This window comes from Protopterus annectens, chromosome 6.part0, assembly GCF_019279795.1.
Source record: "Protopterus annectens isolate FY-2018-M chromosome 6.part0, PAN1.0, whole genome shotgun sequence".
Classification (NCBI taxonomy): Eukaryota; Metazoa; Chordata; order Ceratodontiformes; family Protopteridae; genus Protopterus; species Protopterus annectens.
In genome coordinates, this window is record NC_056737.1 from 1,594,123,392 (window position 1) to 1,594,147,232 (window position 23,841).

The window sequence follows — 23,841 nt, forward strand, 5'->3', positions numbered from 1 at the left end:
TTTTCTTTCCTCACTAAACATCAGACAGAACTCTTTAAGACTCTTCACTTCCCTTATCTTCTCCCTCCCCTCAATAAATCTTACATCCTTCTTCTCTCTACCTTCATACTTAATTACCATACCTCACCTCTACTTTACTGTATCAACACCTTTTCCTTAACCTACCATTTTACTACCTCTGACTCACCTTTCTACTATTTCCCTTCTGCATAATCACCTACTCCTTGGTACCATACTTTCATCCTTACCTTGTTTCTCCCAGTGAGCCTTACCTATCCTTACCCCGCACTTTACTCTTGACATTCTGCTCCCACTACTTACTTCCCCTCCTCAGTAATTCACTTCCACTCCTTTCTTAACCCTTTTCTACAAGTTCGATAAAATAAGCACTTCAATGTAACTGTACTCATTTAACAATATAATTGAATTTTTACTTGTATTATTTGAATGCAATCTCTGTCCGTATCATGGCAATTTTATGTATGTTACTTTTTGCAAGACTGTACTAACCAATATATATAAATGCTTGTTCTTTTTTCTGTTAATGTGTAATCCTTGCGATATCTCCAAAATTGCTATGTTACAAGCTTTGTAAACTATGTAAATTATGTAAGTTTGCTACTTTTTCCTTGGAGCTTTTCTCTTCGGGCTTCCGCTGGAAATGGGCTCCCACCCAGTCAGACTTTCCCAGTAAACAAATGTCAGATAAATAAATAAACAAATAAAATATTTGGCATGGAAGATGTGAATTCAATACTAGGAGTTAGGAGTGAATTTAAATATTATTCCCCAAGATACAAAAACTGAGCTAGGCTAGACAGAACTTACACTTCACAGGAACATGTGTATTTAATTGAAAGTTTCGATATGCATCCAATAACTATGTCAGATCATGAGTTAATAATAACTAAAATAAAAACACAGGGTAATAAAATAGAAATGAGACACTGAAGCTTTCCCACCATTCTGTTGAAAAGAGAGGGATTAAAGGAATGGGTAGTAGAAATTATTTGGGAGTTATTAGAGAAGACAGAAATTTCTTCTGAAAATATAGCTAGGGAGTGGGATAAAATTAAAATGGAGTTTAAAAATAGGATGTAAATAAAAGAAAAAGAGAGATGGTTAAGAAGCAACAAAAATATTTAAAGGGACTGACAAATGTTAAAGTATTGCAGAATAAAGAGAATAACACAGAACAAGAAGAGGAGCAATTGCAGAATGCTAAGCAGAAAATAAAGGATTACCTCAATAATATGCATAAGTTTAGCTGTTAAGCAACTGTTTTTTGATAATACTGGCAGAGCACAAAAACTTTTAGCTCAATCGCTCAGGCAACAGAAAGTGGAAAGTGTTGTCACCAAGCTTAGGGAGCCTATAATAAGGAAGATAACAAGAGATCCTTTAGAAGTATTAGAAATATTTTGGAAACTTTATGAAAGTCTATAGAAATCAGGGAAATATGAAGATCAAGAAAAGGTACAAATGGAAATGATTATGGAATAATTAAATATGCCAAGGTTAGAGGTAGAGAAGGCTCAATTACTAATAGTTAGGATAAGAGGAGGTGAGATATAAATGGTGATGTATAACCAATCAACAGGAAAGCCCCCAGGAAGAGATGGTATTCATGTGGAAGTTTGGAAGCTAGGAGGGAAAATCTGATAAAGATCCGGAAGGTTTTGTTTAACAGCATTTTAAGAGGAGGAGAAGCATCAAAATCCTGGAAGAAAGCAGTGGTAGCTATAATACCTAAAGAGAGTAAAGATCCATCAGATCAAGCTTCATACAGGCCCATTTCAATACCAAACCATGATTATAAAGTGTTTATGTCTATAATGGCTAAAATATATGGATCAGTGTGGTTGTGTGGAGGGGAGGCAAACATTTGACAACATTAACAAAACAGTGGTGATCCAGAGGGAAGCAGAATGTAAGAAAATACCACTGTTGTTTGTGGGTCTTGATGCAGAGAAAGCATTTGACAGAGTAAGCTGGGGCTTTATGAGCAGAGCAATGGAGGCATTTCCATTTCCTGATAAAATTATAAGGTTGATTTGGAGGATATATGAGAGATCCGAGGCAAAAACCAAAGTGGGGTGGTCCATCTCTGATAATTGCTGCTTGAGCAAAGGAACCAGGCAGAGACATCCTCTTTACCCTTTGTTATTTGCACAATATTTAGAATGACTGCAAAAGAAAATAAGAGTAATGGAGTCAAGAAAAGCTGGCTTTTTTTGCAGATGATATTATTTTATGCCTGATAAACCAGAAAAGGACATTTCAGTGTTGTAGAACATTTGGAGGCAGTTTCAAATCTTTTTGAGATACAACATTAATGAAGCTAAAACAAAGGCAATAGCTGTAAATTATGTACCCACACACAAATTGGTTCAGCAATATCCATATTTATGGCAACATGATAAAATTAAGTACTTAGGAGTATGGATTAAAAAGGATTATGGTGTGGCAGCTAAGGATATATGGGAAGAGAGTAAACAAAAGATAATACAAAAACTGAAAAAATGGAAGCTCTTTTAAATGGATATGGATAGCAAGATGCAACCAGTTAAAATGTTTTAGTCCCTTCTGTTTTATACACAGGTCAGGCATATTTTTATCAACCAGAGGAGAAGCTGTGGATAGCAGTTAATAAAGAGTTGAAGGATGTTATCTGAGAGGGGTAGATGGCAAGATCAAGTGGAATAAGCTGATCCTTCCAGTTGAACAAAGCAGTTCAGCATTACTCAATTTGAAGGGGTATTTCAGGGCTACATAGTTAAGGCTCCTATATATATAGCACAGGCAGAAACCTAAAATTCAATGTAGAAAGGGATGATGATGAAACAGGGGGGAAGCTCAAGGGACAAGTAGAGACTGGGACTTAGGATGCAGATCCTTAAGGAAAGTAACAATAAACATGTGGAATAATATATTCATAAAGTAGTCTAAGAACTAAGCCAACATGGGAATGGAGAAAGGAGCTTCTGCCGATAGGGATGACTGCAATTAGGGATACAGACAGTAGGCAAGGTGGTGTGGAATTTATTGGAGAAAACTGGTAAAAGAACAAAGGGATTGGGAGCCAATAATTACAGAGGGAAAGGTAATAGAATGGGAAGAGACCAAGAATTTATTTGGATTGCAGGACAGAAATTGCCTTCCCTATCAAGGACTGATATCAGAGTATAGGCAAAGAGGAAGAAATAGGGAGATCCTGACCAGCACTGGTAGAAGTTTTAGTAGACTCTAGAACAAAAGCTGCTGTTAAAAAAATAATCAGTAGAGCATACAAAATATTACATGATATCTATAAGGATCAATCAGAGGAGGTTAGAAAGGATTGGGAAGAGAGATTGGATAAGCAATTCACAAAGAAACAATGGGGGATATATGTGTGTCTCCCAAATATGCAATAAAGTCTAGAAAATTTAGGGTCTTTGCTTGGAAGTGTTTACAAAGTTACTTTCATACCCCAAGTAGACTCCAAAGAATTTTTTCTTCTGGTAGATGACAAATGGTGGAGGAGTGATGGGGAAGAAAGAGATAACGGGAATGTAATAAGTTGGCAGACTTTACAGACTTTAAATATTCTCTACAGACTGCTCTGTCAGAGATACTGGGTTAGCAAATTAGTGTAACTAAGGAAATGATTTTTGAGCTATGATACAGAATTGGAATTGGCTAGACATAGTAAGGCCTTGCTGAGTCTAATTATGGTGGCTGCCAAAAAAGCAGTTACTTAGAAAATGGAAATCAAAGTCTAAACCAACTTTAATAGAAGCAGTGAATATAGTAACAGAGATAAAACAACTTGAATTGGGATCTTTAGGAAGGGGTAGGAGCAAATTACATAGGAATAAATGGGAACTGTGGGAACAATACATGCAGAGGAAGAACAAGGTTTAAAAGAAGGCAAGATTTGAATGAGCTATATAATGTTTGACTGTAAATGACTGGATGGATTATAAGTGATGTAAAATCTTTGCAACTACAATTATGTCAATATAGTTTGTGATGTATAATGTTTGCAAGTAAAATTATGACGATATAGTTTGTTTTCATTTATATAAATGCATGATTGCATATGTCATACATGATAATTTAATAAAAATCTTTCTTGTTTAAAAAATAAATAAGTAACCAGGCTTCTTCAGAGTGAATAACATTAAATAAATGCATTGTTTAAATGCCCAGTTAAAATCATTTAAGCAGTAGCCAATCAAACTAATCCCTCATTTAAAGATACACAGACCTAAAAACATGCTGTAAATCAAGTGCAATACACATAGCAAGACACTTTCACATAAACAAACAAAAACACCCTAAAATGTATTAATTAATTCAAATCACTATTGCCTTAAACTTCAAAACACTACTGATTTTTAAAAGAATCATTAATACTTGGGTTTTTCATAATATTTAACGTTAGTTGCCATAACATTTCTTTATATTCTAAATAACTGTCGCAGTCTCCCCCTCTCATTTCTCACCACCTTGTTTATAAAAAACATAAAAACTTTTTGTAATCTTTAAAGTCAACAGAATGCCTATATAGGGCAGTATATAGATCAATAAACCTTGATTTGGAAGTGCAAAAATATAAACAACAAAACCAAGAGATATTTGAAAAGTATAAAAAAGAAATATGGACATGGGAAAGAAAGAGAGATTTGATAGGGTTCAATATTTATGCAAATGAGAAAGGCAAATTAATCAATGTAAAGAAGGCAGCCCCAAAGATATTTCAAGAGAAATACAGGCAAAGGCATCCGGATATGGAAAATTTCACAATAAAAAAAATATCACAAAGATGTAGCATAGAAAAGAAGATCAGTAAAGTAGAAGTTAAAAAATAGAAGTTGAAGTTATGGAGTGTCTGCAAAGTGAAGGATTTGATACAGAAGGTCTAACACAGGTTACATCACAGCAGGATGGAGTGAGTCCCCAAAGCAGGGAGAAACAAGAATATCAGGAAACACTGGAAGAAGAAATATGGACATGGGAAATAAAAAGAGATTTAATATGGTGTAATATTTATGCAACAAAGGAGAAAGCAAAACTAACCAGTACAAAAAGAGCAGCACCAAAGATATTTGAAGAGAAATACAGACAAAGGAAACTTGACATGGAAAACTTTACAATACAAAAAATAAGAAGACAAAGTAGAAAATTAAAAAAGGAGATTAGTAATGGAGAAGTTCAAGAAATAGAAACTGAGGTTTTGGAGTACCTGCAAAGTGAAGGATTTAGTGTAGAAAATCTAATTCAGAAAGCACCACAACAGGATAGAGCAATGGATATCCAAATTAAGGGGAAAACAGTGGAACAGGAAGCAATTGGTCAGGTGCCATATGAAGATAATTTGGAGCATTCCACAGGAAACCAGTATAAACATTCACTTGAAGCTAGACAGCAAGGGAGGGAACAGAAAATTGTGGAAACTCTGATGCAGCCAATGTTGAGGAGTGATAGGCCAGTGAGTTCCCGTATGATAGAGCAACAGACGGCACAGGATGAAATTGATGAGACTGTGTCACAGGAAGATGCTATAGAACCTTCTATAGAATGCCTGCAGGAATTGGAAAACAAGGGATGTGCCCTCAGTTTGGAAGAAAATGGGCGAAGAGAAGAATTGCTTGATTTAATAGACATGGACAGATATATCAAGATCAATGAAAGAAATGAACTGCAGAAGGTTAATAAAACCCAAAAAGTCAGAAGTCTGATAAAACAAATGAACACAGTAATTAGGACTGTACATTTTTAGACTAAAACCCAAATGGATGTTTTTGTTTCAAGCACCTTGAAACCTTTTTAGTGTTGAATGTCATCATTGTGCTTATATGGTCTAAGCTGATATTTTGATGCATTTAAAGTGAATTCTACATTTATGACAAAAAAAAAATTAAAAAAAAAAGCTTTTTACATATTTTATTTTATTCATTATGTAACAATATTTTATGTATGAAGTCAGTGTATATATTTTATGTATTTAGAGAATTTGTACCAATATTTATATAACTGTAAAGTTATTTTACGATTTGATTGCAATGTGAATAATTGTTTGTTTAATTAATTGAATGTGGTGATTGAGAGTGGGTGGGTATATAAAGAAGTGTGTTATATGGGATAGTTGTTCTGAAGTCTGAAAAATAGAGAGGAAACCTAGATAAACTTCCGTTCAATAAAGTGCTTAAGTGTACTGAAGTTTATGGTTCCTGTTGTCGGAGTTGGTCTATTTTCCTTGTTTGAGGATATATTACTGTGCTGCTAAATTAATAACTGATAAAGTTCTACCACAAGAACACGGGGTAGAGAGGGAAAGGAAGGGGAGGAATCAAATACCATCATGGAAATATCGAACAGAGAAAATTATAAAGCAATTAAGAGAAGAAGTGTCACTGATAGAAGACTATAGAAGAGGGAATAGATCAACAAAAATACTAAGAAAGATAGATGTGATAAAAACAATGTGCAGTATTAGAACAGACCCAGATCTATCATGCACTGTCGCAAATAAAGTAAAAATTTCAGCACAGGCAGAAAAACTTAGAAGATACGAAGATAAATATAAAGGAAAAATGCAAAATAAGCACTTTATTAATGACCCAAAAAGGTTTAATATAGAACTTAAAAATAAGGTAAAAGGAATTGAAAGACCTCCAAAAAAAGAAGAAATAGATACATTTTGGAGAACTATCTATGAAGATCCTGTGAAACATAACAAAGATGCTAAATGGATAGAAGTAAAAGAAAGAATAAGAAGTTTAAAGGTACAGGATATGAAATGGGATAAAGTAACAGCTAGAGAGATTGAAACAAAGTTAAGAAAAGCTTCTAATTGGAAAACCTAAGGCCCAGATGCAGCACCTAACTTCTGGTTAAAAGTATTAACATCTTTGCATGAAGATTTAGCCATGAGTAAGAACTATTTATATATGCACCCAGAACAGACACCAACCTGGCTAACAACAGGAAAAACAATGCTCCTACTTAAGAGTGAACCTGCAAGCCACCCTAAAAATTATACACTAATAACTTGCCTTCCAATGATGTATAAACTACACACAGAAATTAATGCCGACAGAGTTTATAGTTATTTAGAAAAAACTCAATTATGGCAGTAGAACAAAAGGGCAATAAAAGAAAGTCATATGGAACAAAGGATCATTTGTTGTTAAATAAAGTCATAGTGGAGAACTGTAAAAATGGGAAGAATCTAAGTATGGCATGTATTGACTCCAAAAAAGTATTTGATAGCATCCCTCATTCATGATCAACTATATTACAGTGACCATGAAACAGTAGCAGACCACTTTGCAATTAAGCCATGATAAAGGACAAATTGTTATCCCAGGGATAAAAATTCAAAGGGGGATATTCCAAGGTGACTCTCTGTCACTGTTACTATTCTGCCTTGCCCTTAATCCATTAAGCTGTTTACTCAACAGCTTAGGCCATGGCTATAATCTGGCTCCTAGAAAACAACAATATGTAAAGACTTCTCACCTTCCCTTTGTCAATGATTTAAAACTGTACAGCTCATGAGGAACTAAAAGCACAACTGCAAGTTGTCAACATTTTTTCAGATGATATAAGAATGTCATTTGGTCTTTATAAATGTGCAAAATCAATATTTAAAGCAGGAAAATTGCAACACCAGGAAAACATCAGTTTGGGACAAGAATGTGATATCAAAGAGTGTATAAATATTTGGGAATTGATGAAGGATCAACAATAAAACATGAACAAATGCAAATAAAACTTAGTAAGGAATATTTCAGAAGACTTAAATTAATCCTGAAAACAGCACTAACATCTAGGAACAAAATCCAAGCTATAAACCAATTTGCTTTTCATATCCTAACTTACAGTTTTGGAGTGACTGACTGGCCCCAAAACATGTTGGATAGATTAGACAGGAAAACAAAAAGGATGCTTCATACTCACCAAATGATTTATAAAAATCAGTGCATACCAAGACTATATATTCACCGTTTGGAAGGAGGAATGGCCCTCCTTGAAATTGATTATATGTATAGACCTGCAATTGTGGGATTCCACACATATCTGCTGACCTCATAAGGCCCAAGCATAGTGAAAATTTTGAAACATGAGGAGAATAAATCTAAGATGACTTCTCTGCTTAATCTAGCAGAAGCTTATCGGCATCAAGCAGGAATGAAAATCAAACCAGAAGTAGATAAAAAATCAGGCAGCAACTGAATGTGCCAAAAAACAAAAGAAAGAATATAAGGTGAAGGATCAAATGAGAAGGCAAGAAATGTGGAAAAAAGCATAAATATATTTGTAAGTATAGAAACCTTCTGGATGAACCTCATGTTGATCAGGAACAAACACAGGGATGGTTAAGGAGAGGTGAATTCAACCAAGAGATGAAAGGTTAATATTGGCAGCCCAAGATAGTGGGCTGTGTACACCTTTGTTTATAAATTCCATTGAACATGTGAGAGAAACAGACAAATGTAGGTTTTGTAAAACCAAATTAGAAACAGTTGCACACCTCATTGCTGTTTGCAACATACTAATGGCAGAAAGGCTGTATACTGAAAGGCATAATAATGTGGCGAGACTGTTGCATTGGGGATTGTGCAAACATTATGGTATTGAAGTGGGCAAAAAACACTGGAAACATGAGCCACAAAGCATCATAGAAAATGAAGAGGTCTATATCACATGGGATCATCCATTACCAACAGTTCAAAAGATAGATGCTAGAAAACTGGATATAGTCGTCCAAGAAAAGAAGACAAGAGTAGCACTGATCATTGAAATTGCCACACTCAGTGACTACAGTGTCTTGTGTACAGAGAGACACAATGCCATAAAATATCAGGATCTGCTAACAGAAATGAGAGCAATGAGGAAGAAAGATACCCAGACAGTTCCAATAGTAGTAGGAGCAATGGGTCTTATAAAAAAGAATTTACAGTCATAGTTAGATATGTTACCAATACATGTAACTCCATACAAACTGCAGAAGGAGTCATTACTGGGCACATTGCGGGTGCTGCGAAGAGCATTACTGTCTGACATCAAAGACTGAAACAATACTAATTTTATGAACTTTAATTATACTTTGACATAGGAATTGGGGTCCATTTCTGACATGGTATTAGAAACCAAAAAGACTTGGAGAAATTAAAAAAAGAGGGAGGCAATAGAGAGTTTTTTTTTTTTTTTTACATCGTTAACATGCTCACATATCTGGTCCCTCAGTTCCCTAATATTTTTTTATATATAAAATGCCGGAACACTTTCTAACAGCTTACTAACAACTTCATCTAGGAAAATCATATAATGGATTCATTGTGATATTTTTACTTATGGAATAATTCTTTTAATGAATTAATGCAATTCATTTCTGTTTACCATGGATATCTGTTAAAAACATTGCTAACATTGAATATGTGACAGACCCTTTCATTGTGGAACTTCAAGGAACATGAACTTTTTAAGACCCCAAATGAGGAATGTTCCTAATAATGTGGTACCCTTGAGAGGTATGATTAGACAATGCATTCATGTGGCCAAATACATTACATTTGTAAACTACAGTACATTTACCTGGATGAGCAATGGACTTGTCATATCCCATTACTGACACATATGGTCCATCATGAATGTATTTGCAAAATTTACATATGCTGCATTTCACCATTTCCAACATATAACTACCCTTATAAATATCCTTCCAATTCTCTAACCAACCCTTAATGTTCTTTCCTCTACTGTATACCAGTTGTGGTACATCGCCCAATTTGACTTTCATTTCAAGAGTGTTAACCAACTTCCACATTTTCATAAGAATCCTCACAATACTGAGCACATCATTGTTGAAAGAAATCACCATGGCTCCCTTTTTACATCACCCTTAGTCCCAGGAAATGTTGTATCATTGTCTCTAGTACCACCCTTTTTCACAACGTTCAGAATAGGGGCAAATCTACCTCCTCTATTCTTCAAAATCTCATTTTTAATTTTGTATAACATTCTAGGAGGGTAACATTTTCTTTGAACATGGTAATCAATTTATCCATCTCATCAAGTAATATACATGGTTGTCATTAATCAGCCTTGAAAGACTTGCCATTTACCCCTTCACCAAACCCCTCTTCTGAAAAAATGGATGATAACTTTCAAAGTGGAGAAATTAATTAGAATAGTTTTATGGCGGTAAATAGTACATGCAAAATTTTGGTCTGTGTTGTTCTTGTAAAGCAATATATCTAAATAATCAATCCTCTCTAAATGTGATCTAAAACAAAACTTCAAAGAAGTGATAGTGTTGCCCAAATATTTAATAAATTTATATAAAGTGTCAAAATTAACACTCCACAAAATCAATATGTCATCTAAAAACCTAAAATAAGTAGTAATCTGATCAAAAATGGTGATGCAAAAAATTGTTTTTCCCACTCGGCAAGCACCAAGTTGGCTTAAATGAGAGTACATTTGGCCTATATAGCGACTCCTGAAATCTACTGGAAATAGTTACCCTCAAAGGAAACAAAATTATTCTGCAATATCACTTCCATAAAATCAACTACTAATTTGACTTTTGGATCAGTTTTGTGATTCTCATGATGCAACTATAGGTCTCATATATGGATCAAATTTTCTTTTGGTATACCAAAAATCAAAGGTATTAGCAGTTTGCCCACCAATAAATAATCAAATTCCAACTGCAAAATTACCCCTGACTAAATGCATCAGATAAAAAAAACATCAATTTTGGCATACAAAATATTTACCTTATTTTTGGACACCCTCTTATAAGTAGCTTTATCATTCAGAATATCAAACATCTCAGTAGAGTAGTCAAAATAATTTGTTATAGCTACCCCTCCAGCCTTCATCAAGCTTCATAACTCTAATGTTTTTGTCAGCAGTTAATGCATTTAGCAAACTCTTCTACTCCAATGTTAAAGTGTCAAAAAGCATATTCAACTTAACCAAGACCATTAATTCTCCATCACAAAATTTTTCAAAGGTGTTAATCCTCAGTTCTGAAGGAGAGATGTAAGTACTTCTTTCTTTTAAAAAAGGGCAATCCATTTGTAACTTATTATGACCAAAAAACAATTTCAAATTAAATTGTGTAGTAAAAAGCTTAAGCTCAATTAATAATTTAGCAATGTCCATTTTAAATATAGGAAAAAATGAATGCTTTTCTCAATAAAGAGAAGTGACCAGGTCACAGTTCAATATCACTAAAATTAAAAATGTTAGAAGCCTATTACTGATTCCAGGCCTTACCAGTGCAAGAACTAACAGGGCTTTTTAAACTCTCATTCAGTTGGAATTCCAGTTCCTCCCTCTTCCCCTGCCTTTCTGGGGCTTCCCATTCTAATTGGCCAGTCTCCCTGACCACCTCAGAGATGTAAATACTAAAAAAAAATATTGTCCATACTACCAGTTCCAACAATCTGACCACCTTCATCATTTGAAAGATAAGTGTAAACAAAAATAGGGGCAAGTTCATTATATGAAACAGACAGCTTGAGAATGTGAGATCTCGGATAGGCATGCTTTTCAGCTTATTCAAGGGCATACCTCACTAACTTTCTCTGTTTCCTATCTTGGTTGTTCTTGACCAGTTTGTCTAAATCATTACACATGTCATTGTAAGCTGGCATAATAGAATAAAATAACAAGTTATTAGTAATACTATCATTAACAGAATTAATTTCATTATCTGATTTCAAAAACTTATATTTCTTATCTCAATATAATCCTCATAATCTCCAAACCTTTATTGTCAAATAAATCAAGCAACTGTCTGTGCATAACAGAACCTGTTTCCACGCTCACAGGAAATTTCCAAATAGGTAAACCTCTCGGCACTTGATTTAGAGAGATACACTTAGATGAAAACATATTTTAAATAGCATTCAATATTATGAGGATATTTTATTTGTGGCAATTGATGTAGTGAATTTATTTTCTGTTATTCCCCATCAATCCTCATAGGGGACACAGTGCTTACTAATACCAACGTCAAAATATTAATTTATTTTATGGAAATGGTGTTGCAGAACAATTTTGTTTTCTTTGAGGGTGAATATTTCTGGCAGATTATAGGAAATGCTATAGGGGCCAAATGTGCACTCATTAACACCATTTTTGGTGCTTTTTAAGTGGGAAAAAACAATTTGTTTTTGAATCAGCATTTTTGATCATATTAATTCTTATTTCAAGATTTTGGATAATATAGTCATTTAGTGGAGTGGTCTTCTTCTTCTTCTTTCGGCTGCTCCCGTTAGGGGTCGCCACAGCAGATCAACTGTTTCCATTTCTTCCTGTCCACTACATCTTGCTCTGTCACACCAACTGCCTGCATGTCCTCTCTCACCACATCCATAAACCTTATCTTAGGCCTTCCTCTTTTCCTGTTACCGGGCAGCTTCATCCTTAGCATCTTTTTCCCAATATACTCTGCATCCCTCCTCAGCACATATCCAAACCAACGTAATCTTGCCTCTCTGGCTTTGTCACCAAACCTTCCAACCTGGGCTGACCCTCTAATATACTTATTCCTAATCCTGTCCATCCTCGTCACACCCAGTGCAAATCTTAACACCTTCAACTCTGCCACGTCAAGCTCTGACTCCTGCCTTTTTGTCAGTGCCACTGTCTCCAACCCGTATAACATAGCTGGTCTCACTACCCTCTTGTAGACCTTCCCTTTCACTTTTACTGGTACTCGTCTGTCATAAATCACTCCTGACACTTTTCTCCACCCACTCCATCCTGCCTGTACTCTCTTCTTCACCTCTCTTGAACACTCACCATTACTCTGAACTGTTGATCCCAAGTACTTAAACTCATTCACCTTTGCCACCTCTACTCCCTGCATCCTCACCATTCCTCTGTCCTCCCTCTCATTCACACACATATATTCTGTCTTAGTCCTGCTGACCTTCATTCCTCTTCTCTCTAGAACATATCTCCACCTCTCCAGGGTCTCCTCCACCTGTTCCCTACTCTCACTACAGATCACAATGTCATCTGCAAACATCATAGTCCACGGGGACTCCTGTCTGATCTCGTCTGTCAACCTGTCCATCACCATTGCAAATAAGAAAGGGCTCAGAGCTGATCCTTGATGTAATCCTACCTCCACCTTAAACCCATCCGTCACTCCCACCACAGACCTTACCGCTGTCACACTACCCTTGTACATATCCTGTACCACTCTTACATACTTCTCTGACACTCCCGACTTCTTCATACAATACCACAACTCCTCTCTAGGCACCCTGTCATATGCTTTCTCTAAATCCACAAAGATAGTGGAGTGGTAATTTTGACATTTTCATCTAAATATATTGAGTATTTATTTTTGCAACACTAACTCTTTTTTTTAAGTTTGCTTTTAGATCAGATTTATAGAGGATTGGTTATTTAGATACATTGCTATACACGAACAACACAGACTAAAGTTTTTGGTCTACTATTTACTGCAAGAAAACTTATTCTAATTCGTTTTTGCACTTTGAAAGTTGTCATCCATTTTTTCAGAAGAGGGGTATTGTAAAGGGGCAAATGATCTGTCTTTCAAGTGTGATTAATAACAACCATATCATTCTTGATGAGATTGATAAATTAATTATGTTCAAAGAAAGGTGTTACCAATCTAGAATGTTATACAAAATTAAAAATGAGATTGTGAAGGCTAAAGAGGGTAGATGTGCAACTATTTTGAATGTTGGGGAAAAAGGTTGGTACAAGGGATATTGCTAGGACTAAGAGTGATGTAAAAAAGGGAGCCATGGTGATTTCTTTCAACAAATGATACCCCCAGTATCAAAAGGATTCTTATGAAAATGTGGAAGTTGTTTTTCACTTCTGAAATGAAAGTGAAATTGGGAAATGTACCACACGTGGTTTGCAGTAGAGGAACGAACATTACGGATTGGTTGGAGTAATGGGAAGAACCTTCATAATATCAAATGCTGCATGTATAAATTTTTCACATGTAGTAATGATGAATCCTATGTGTCAATAATGGGATATGACAGGTCTATTGTTTGTCCAGGACATTGTAATTGTACTGTACAAAATGTGTATTTAGCCACTTGTATGTATGTATGTCATGTCTGGCATTTCATATAGGAAATTCTATTAGGAAATTGAAGGACTCGATATGTGAGCATATTAATGATGTAAAAAATAAAAGCTCTCCAATGCCTCATATAGACATTCTGTTGAATGTAAAGATTACAAAAAGTTTTTGTTTTTTGTTATAGACAAGACGTTATGAAATGAGAGGGGGTAAATGTGATAGTTATTTAAAACATAAAGAAATGTTATGGCAACTAAGGTTAAATGCTATGGAAAAATAGGTATTACTGATTCCTTTTCAAACAGTAGTGATTTGAAGCTTAATGCAAGAGTGACTTGAATAAATTAATTGATTTTAGGGTGTTTTTGTTTGTTTATATGAAAGTGCTATGTGTATTGCACTTGATTTACAGCGTGTTTTAGGTCTGTGTATCTTTAAATGAGGGATTAATTTGATTGGATGCTGCTTTTTATATGTTTTAATAGGGTATTTAAACAATGCATTTTTTAATGTTACTGACTCTAAAGAAGCCTGGTTATTTATTAAGGATGAAACAGCTAAGTCAGATTTTATCAAAGTTGTTTTATTAAAGTTGCTTTATTCCTTCACTAAACTGTTTCATTTTGTTTAAATAGTTCCTGTACTCCATTTGTTTACGGGAGGTTGTTTATTTAGTTGCAGTTTACCTGTCCCATACGATATGAAGCATTCTTTCCTTTCCTCAGTTTTATAAGCCCTGATTGTAGCACCCTCCCAACTGACCATGTCACATGTTACCTATGGACTACAACAATATTACAGAGACTAACAACCACAACTCCCTCAGTTCCACATAGTTCCTCCAAGTATGTAGTTGATTTGCATACTGTACCCCACATCTTCAAATATGTGCCTTACCTCCTCTCCCACCTCATAATTTATGGTATGAAAAAAACCTGTGCCAGACTTATATATATGTATTCCACACAAGACACACTCCCCCCCCCTTTCCCATGCACACACTAGCATTCTTCTCCAAGAAGTATTCAAGGTCCCCTTCCAGAGCCTCCCTAGCCCACCTCTGACATAATCTGCTGAAATCTCAAGGCTAATCCTTCTAACATTTTCTCTGTGTATCACACAAAACTACCCATATCAAGTATAGGGTTACCACCTGTCCTACTTTGCGAGGGACAGTCCTTCTTTTGGCAGTTGTGTCCCGCATAAAAATTAAAAAAATGGCAAATGTCCTGAGATTTTAGGACAAAAATATTTCCTATATTTTACGTAATACTTGCATAACACAGTTATTCTGTATCTGAAACACCTAAATGTTATAAGAAACAGAATAAGCAACTACAATGCTACAAGAATAAGCTTTTATTTAGGCAAAAAAGTGAATTTCTGTCCTTTGTACTGGCCATGGGTATGTTTTACCTTGCAAAATCTGACGTTTGTACCAAAAATGTCCCACTTTGGGCATTTGAAAAGGTGGCAACCCTAATCAAGAAACCTCCACCCCCTTTTTTTTAATTAAATATAGCAACTTTCCATTTGCACAATTTGAAGTTTACTGCCTCACTTTTGAATGACCCTGAAAAATGTCCATTCTCCAGTCCCATATTTCTGTGAACTGAAAACATCCTTCTTACTAATACAACTGCAGCTTTAACTAAAATAAAAAAAACTTAGCTCAGCGCTGCTCGCTAACTCCTCCATAAGACCATATCCATTAAGACTGTGCTAGAGGTATATAGTATCCAAGTGTCAGCAATTCCTTTTTATGATAGAGGTGAATGCTCACCTTATAAGTATCAGGACCCTGAAAAAAAAAAGAAAAAAAAATATCCAAAAAGATAGATAGATAGATTGACAGACAAATAAACAAAGACTCCATACCCCCATTTCAGTTTTAAGCACCCCCATACAAGACCAGCTTCCCATGGTATGACACTGGGTAGGTGATACCACTGTCCTAATGTTATCAGTCCCACATATGCCATTTGCAGGAACCCATATTGGAGGGCTGGAAATTGTGTTTCCACTCTGCAGGAAGGAATCTAGGTACCTTTGAGTATATTTAAGTTCCAACAAACAAATGGAAGTGAGGAAGAGTAGGGAAGGAAAAACAAATTGTTGTGTTTCCCAATGGTAGTGGGTTTAAAAATCCCACCCAGCCTTGCACTGCTTCCTTTTTGGCTTATTGATAGAATAATTTCTGTTAGTCTTCAGACGGTATGAAGACACTGAGTAGTATGGGAAAGAAGATGGGGGTAAATATAGATAGGCAAGCTGGTGAAATATGCAGTGAGGTGAAATCTGAGGTTCAGTGCCATAAAATACAAGACAGCACACTTCTGGTTTTGGAACATATACATAGCTTACTGGATTGCAGTGATATCACTGTTAGAGAATGGGTGACCTATAGATTGGCACCCTGAAATAGAGATATAGTAAACCTCCAGACACTTGAAAACCCAGTTTGGATTCGTCAAGGGCAGATCATGCCTACTCAACCTGGTGGACTTCTTTGAGAAGGTCACCAAAGCAATGGATGAGGGCAAAACCGTTCACATTGCCTACCTTGACCTGGCCAAGGCATCTGACACCACACCCCACTTGGGCATTGTTGACAAACTCAAGAGGTTAGGTACAAACCCATATTTCACCTGGTGGATAGCCAACTGACTCACAGATAGGACCCAGGAAGTTAGAACTGGGAAATCCACCTCTACAAAGAGGGCAGTCACAAGTGGAGTACATCAGGGATCAGTCCTTGGACCGCTCCTTTTCTGCATTTACTTCTCCGAAGTCAAGGCCAATGTCAGTGGTCTCTGGCTGACTAAATTTGCAGATTATTGCAAATTAGAAGCTGTCATTGAATCTCACACTGACACAAATGTTCTACAGGAGGGGCTAACACAGACAAACAACTGATGTCAGAGCCATGGACTAAAACTAAATGCCAAGAAATGCATAATAGTATCCTTTGAAAAGTCATCCATCCCTGGTAATTTTCATATTCACAACACAGCCTTTAGAGTTGACCCAGTCATCAGGGACTTAGGGGCACACATAGGTAGTAATCTAGCTTTTGATCATCAGGTGTTTACAGTGGTGAGGAAATAATACTGTGTTGACCAACTTATAAACAAAGGTATGGCATCTAAATCCAAGGAAGTCATTATTCCTCTGTATTCAGCATTCATCAGACCTGTCATTGAGTACAATGCCCCCTTTGGTATGTACGTAACCAGGAATTTCCAACAACTGGAACGTCCACAGAGGTTCCTCACTAAAAGAATATATGGTGTAAATAATATGTCCTATGCAGACCATGTCAAGGTCCTATCCCTGCATTCTGTTTCCCACAGGCTTTTGAGGGAAGATGTATGCCAGGCATACAGGGCATTGTCAGATCCCATTCTGATGTACTTCTTGCATATCCACAAAACAAACAGCACCAGAATTACACATTCTAAAGACTTAAACCTTGCCTGTGATATAAATAGGATCTGCTGGAGAGATAGGTATGTATCCCAGAGACTACCCCATCTATGGGACAGGCTTCCCATCCATGTGAAGCAGAGTTCCTTCCTAACCCAATTCAAGTGCACCTTGGACAATTGGATGGGAAACCAGAAAGTCATCCCTGGTTTGGCACCTATGTCTCTAATGAACACAGGTAACCTGTAAATGGCTCATCTCCCAGGCCCATGCTTGCACTTATCCTGGGTAGGAGATATGGGATGCATGGCTAGGCTTAAAAATGCCCTTGTGGTTGTTAGCATAGTAAATACCTATGAACCTATTAACAAACATTCTCCGGCAGGGTGTTAATTGGATGGCACAGTGGTGCATCGGTAATGTTGTCACCTCACAGCAAGAGGTTCTCCTGTTTGATTCTCAGCTGGGGTGCCTTCTGTGCGGAGTTTGTATGTTTGCATTCGTGTGGGTTTACTCTGGGTGCTCTGGTTTCCTCCCATGTTACAAAGGCATGCATCTGGAACATTTTTCCCCGGGCCTCTGCTAAAAATTGGCTTTGTTCCAAGTCGGATTTTCCTGGTTAACAAATGCTCAATAAAATGAAAAAAAATAAATAAATAAAAAATGTAAAGGTATTGCCCGCTGGGAAATGAGTTTATCACTTCACAGCAGCATATTGCTGAAAGTAATCTAATGGCCACCATTATTTTATGCTCGCTAACCTTTTGCTGTTTAGCAAGTGTAAAACACAAAAAAGAAGAAAATTAAAAAAAAACCTTGTGTGTTTATGTCTGTGTGTGAGAGTGCATGCATACATGATAGTGAGAGTGAGAATGAGAGTGAGATTGATCGAGCTGTTATTTTTACAGTCTCTAAGCAGCACTTTTGCTGTTTAGTGTATGTAAGAAATAAATAAAACAGAAAAAAATGTGTGTGTGTGTGTGTGTGTGTGTGTGTGTGTGTGTGTGTGTGTGTGTGTGTGTGTGTGTGTGTGTGTGTGTGTGTGTGTGTGTGTGTGTGTGTGTCAGACAGAGTGTGAAGACTGAGAGCGATCGAGCTAGCACTGGCAGCAGTTAAGAGGTTTGTGTACCTCTTAGCTCAAGATATCTGGATAATGCCTAAAATAAACAAGGTACAAAGGCTAAAAATAGGAACATATTTTAAATGTGGATGATATAAAATGACAAAGTTACTCAAATAATAGGATTTGTGTTTGCATGCATTTTCTGAAGTGCAAGTGTGAGAGAGAGGTGAGATCAATCAACCACTGGCAGCAGCAGTAAAGACATTTGCATACCTCTCGTCCTCTTAACTTAAGAAATCTGCATAAAGCCAGACATGGGCAGGGGGAACAAAGACTCAGAAAGTATGAATGGATTTTAAATATTGTTCTTATAAAATTACAAATTGCTTAAATAACAGGATTTGTGTTATTTTCAGAAGGAAATAGTCTGAAACTCAAATGTGTGTCATTATTTAATTATTTCAATCCACAATGACTGGCAACAAACTGCACATTTTAGGAGTAAAGGATAAAAAAAATTTATTTTTATTTATTTATTTATTTATTTGACATTTGTTAGCCGGGTTAGTCCAACTGGGCTAGAAACCCATTTTCAGTGGAGACCCGAGGAGAAAATTTCCAAACACAGACAAGTTACAGTACAAATGTTACAAGCATATATAGAGAAATTATATTACATAAGTTCCTAATATACAGAAGAAGTAAAGTACAACATGATAACAAAAATATTTTTTTTACATTCACAGAGTACTCAGTTGGGTTTTCCAGGAGGGTGAAAAAGATTACACAGAGAGGAGAGGAATTAAATAGAAGACTGAGTCGTATGTACATATGTATATGTGGTGGAGCAATAAAGCCTAAGAGTTTATTCTCAGAGTAGGACAAAGAGTGAAGGGAAAAAGTTAGGAGGTTTTGCAGCTGAAAGTCAGTGCAGAAGGAGTGAAAAAAGATATATAGCATAGTAGTGGATTAGGTAGGAGCTTGACAGTGACAACCTTTGGTGTTAAGAAGGTGAAGTTTTAGTTCCTTTTTGAAGTGCTTAGGATGGGGAATAGATCTTATGTGAAAGGGGATTTTCTTCCAAGCTTGGGCTATGGTGGATTTGTAAATTAATTTACCGACAGTTTTATTGGGTTGGGAGATATCCAGGAGTACTGGTTGGAGCTGCAGAGAGTACGTGTAGGGGTGTAGGAGGATACCAGCGAGGAGAGGGCTGGGCAGGAAGATGGTTTGAATACTACAGAGTGTAAGATTTGTAACTGTGATAGTAGGAGTTGTTGAGGGAATTCATGTTGAGTGCAAGACAGTGGTGAGAGTTGTGAGGGAAGTTTGTGGGAAATCTAGCTATCTTGTGATATGTTTGTTGGAGTTTGGACATGGTTGCAGCCTGTATGTTAGTAAGGATTGGTGTGGCATAGAGGAGGGAGGGGAGGAGGAGAGCCTGAGCCAGGGAGAGTCTAGCATTGGGAGTTAGAAAGTTTCTTTTACGGTATAGGAGACCTAGTTTTTGGTGGGTGGTTTTTATGCTTTACAAGCTATGTAAGTTAAATTTGAGCTCATCATCTATGATGGTACCTAGGAGCTTAGTGTGGGCCTCAGACTGCATGATGGTCTTATTGGAGGATGTGATGAGAAAGGAAGATTTATGGTGAGCGAGTGAGTGAGGGAGAAGGAGCAGGAGTTTAGTTTTTTTGGGGTTTAAGATGAGTTTATTATCAGACAGCCATTTTTCACTGGATAGAAAAGCATCTTGAGTCAGTGCATGGAGATCTGAAATGTTACTGGAAATGGAGATGAGAGTGGAATTGTCAGTGTATAGTATTAGGGAGGATTGTTTGCAAGATATGTGAAGATCATTTGTGAAAATGTTAAACAGAAGGGGACCCAGGATGGAACCTTGGGGAACACCAGATGTGATGGGAAGAGAGGGAGAGCAAGAGGAGAGCCATCTGACAGATTGTTGCCTATTAGATACAGTGGGTAACTAGTGAACCATTGAAGTGAAGGAGGGGAGAGATTGAGGCTAGCAAGTTTAGATGAAAGGATAGGGTGAGAGACAGTGTCAAATGCTTTGGAGAGGTCGAGGAAAAGACAGGATACGAGTTGGTTGTTATCTCTAGCCTCTGCTACTTTATGTGTAAAAGATAGGAGGGCAGTGGTTGTGCTGTGGAATGGCCAAAAACCATGTTGAGTGGGTGTAAAAAGAAAATTTAGTAGCTGGGTATGAGTGCATTTTTCAAGTATTTTTGACAGAGGGGAAAGAATGGCTATGGGTCTGTAGTTAGATGAGTCAGTAGAATTTCCCCCTTTATGCAGAGGTATGGTAAGGAAGGATTTTCAAATGTCGGGGACTGTGGCTTCTTGAATGGATCTATTGATTAGTTGGGATATGGGGAATGCTATGGAATCAGCAGCTATTCTGAGGAAAAGAGTGGGAGGTTGTCTGAAGAGGGAGAGCAGGGTTTGAGCTTGAGCAGAAGTGATTTTATGTAAGCAGTAGAAACAGGTTGAAAAGTGAGCATGTTTTATTGAGTGGGTTGGGAGGGTTAGAAGGGATGTTAGTGCTGTGGTTAGTGTGTGTTTTTGAATGGTATCAATGAAGTGATTGTTGAGAAGGGTAGAGGTCTCAAGTGGAGTGTTATTTGGGAAAGTAGAGGGACTTGAAGGGTGACCAGGCTGGAGAAGTTTGTTAAGGGTAGTCCAGAATTTACCTGGATTAGATTTACTGTTTAGTTGGGGAGAGTTGTAGTAGGAGTTTTTATCATTGTTGATTTGTTTTTTGACAAGCTTCCTGAGTTCCCTGTAGGTTTGGAACAGGGGTGGTGACTTGGATTTAGCCCAGGCTTTCTAAGCACTGTCTCTTCTGTGCATGAGATATCTGGTTTCTTTAGATAGCCAGGGGGAGTAATTAGCTTTAATTCTAGTTCTTCTGGAGGGGGCAAGGGAGTTGAGAGTTTCTAGGAAAATGTGGTTAAATTTTAGCACTGCTTCACTGAGAGGGAGTTGCATAAGGAAGGACCAACTGAAGCTAGACAGTATAGCATTAAATAAGTTGGCATTAAAATTAGAGAGTTTACATCAGTCTCTGTAGAGGAGTGTGTTTTAGGTAATTGAATAGTGTGTCTTTGGATGGAAGTGGGAAGATGATCACTTAAGGTATCTGGTAAGGTAATGGGGCTGTGGTAGAGGTTAGGGGAGTTTGTGAGGATCCAGTCGATAGTAGAATTGGAAGAAGAGGTTTTGTGCAAGTGGGTGGGGGATGTTATTAGTTGCTGGAATCCATGTAGGTTAATACACATTTGAGGAGAGTCAGTTGTTAGTTTAGTCCAATCAATGTTGACATCTCCAAGGATGAGGGTTTCATATGGTATATTATGGGAAAACCAGGAGAGGATATCTTCAAGGGTGGGAATGTTATTACCTGGAGGGAAGTATATGGCGGTGATGGCAAATTTCCTGCGAGGGTTTAGATGGCAGTTAATGATAATTAGTTCAGCTGGGTGGAAGTTGGGAATAGGGATGTTAATTGGTGAGAGGTTAAGATTGTCAGAGTAGAGGATGGCTACGCCACCCCCCCCCCTTTTTTTGGGGATCTGTCGGAGTGGTAAATGTTATAGCCAGGTGGTAGTATTTCAGAGTTTGTGATGGGGGTTTTAGCCAGGTTTCACATAAAGTTAGAATGTGAGGGGAGGTATGGGATATTCAGGTATGAAGCTCAGAAATTTTGTTAGCAAGGCTTTGAATATTTAGAGAAAGGATAATTAGGTGTTTAAAAATAAAGTAACTATCTGGATATTTGTAAATAAATGTTATATTTTGGATGTAAAATGCTTCCTCCAAAACCATTTACATATACTACAGCAAGTTTGAAACATTAGGCAGAGGAACTATTTTACATCAAATATATATATATATATATATATATATATATATATATATATAATAATAGAGTACTAAAAATAAATAAGTAAAATGCAACAATTTTACAGACAGCCCATTCTCTAAGTGCAATAATGCTCTCCAGGTTATATGTTACTGTGTAAATAGCACCCTCCCAGGCATGTAGAGGCCCTCTGTCTGTGGCACTAAGCCTCATAACACCCCTGCGTGGGTGTTATTTACACAGTAACACACACCCTGTTGGGCATTATTGCGTGCGTATAATCCAGAAAAGGAGAAGAGTAGAATACGCAAGGCTAATCTCCACGAGTATCACTGAAATGGGATTAATCTATTAAATGTAACTGACTCCCACTTACATTGAAGAACAGCTGGTGTTTACAGTGAACTTACGGGACTGTGGTGTGTAAGAAAGTTCCCCCACTATCTCCAAGTTTGTATGATTTCAGAGTTAATATATTTAGAGAGGTAGCATTGTGTGATACCTGCATGTTTTTTTTTCTTCATTTTATTGGAATTGATGTGCTTTATCAGTGTTTCCTTTAGTTTGTGTTTTGAAATTATTCTGTTCATGAAATTAGTATGAATCTGAGAGAAACTTAGGGATGACTACAGAAAGAGTATCATTTACATAAGCCATTATACAATGGCTTTTTTCCAGGTACAATAGATGATGGTTTGAATTTTAAAGGACATATACACAAGAAAATTGTTAGAAATGTTTCCCCATTTCTGAGAATAATGAAACCTTGGCTAGAAATATTTCCATGTTTTAATTATTTTGTATAAATATTTGCCCATTATATTGTTACCAACTGCACTGCACTGCATTTATATATGCATTATGGTACCCTACTCTACTAGCAGCAGTTTACTATTGGCATGTTACTAATGCTTCTAGTTGCAATGACTGATGTTCATCATTCCCACTGCTGCTGTAGCATAAAAGGCTGTATGGATTGTGACTTGCCCAAGACACAATAACTGGCCAACTTCCGAAAGCGCTAAGTCCCTCCCACATTTCCACTCTGACTGCTGATTGATCAGCCCTTAGGAGGGAAATTCAGAAGTCTGAGTGGAAAATCATAGTACTTTCTTGCCTCTCCGTGAAGGACTAGGTCAGAAGCTTCACAACAGCAACATCTGGCACTTACATCCTTTTACTGGCAGATAAGTCATCTTTGGGGAAAACTTTCACACAAAATATTTTATTACTTACTTAAATATATGTAAAAATTGTTTCTTACTTAATTTTATTTTAGTGGTTCTGGCCCTGTAAGAAACCAGCTATTTTTTCAGTAATGGAAGTTTTCCACCAGTGACCACTATTTTTAGATTCAGCTAATGTGGCAGCGTATTTTAT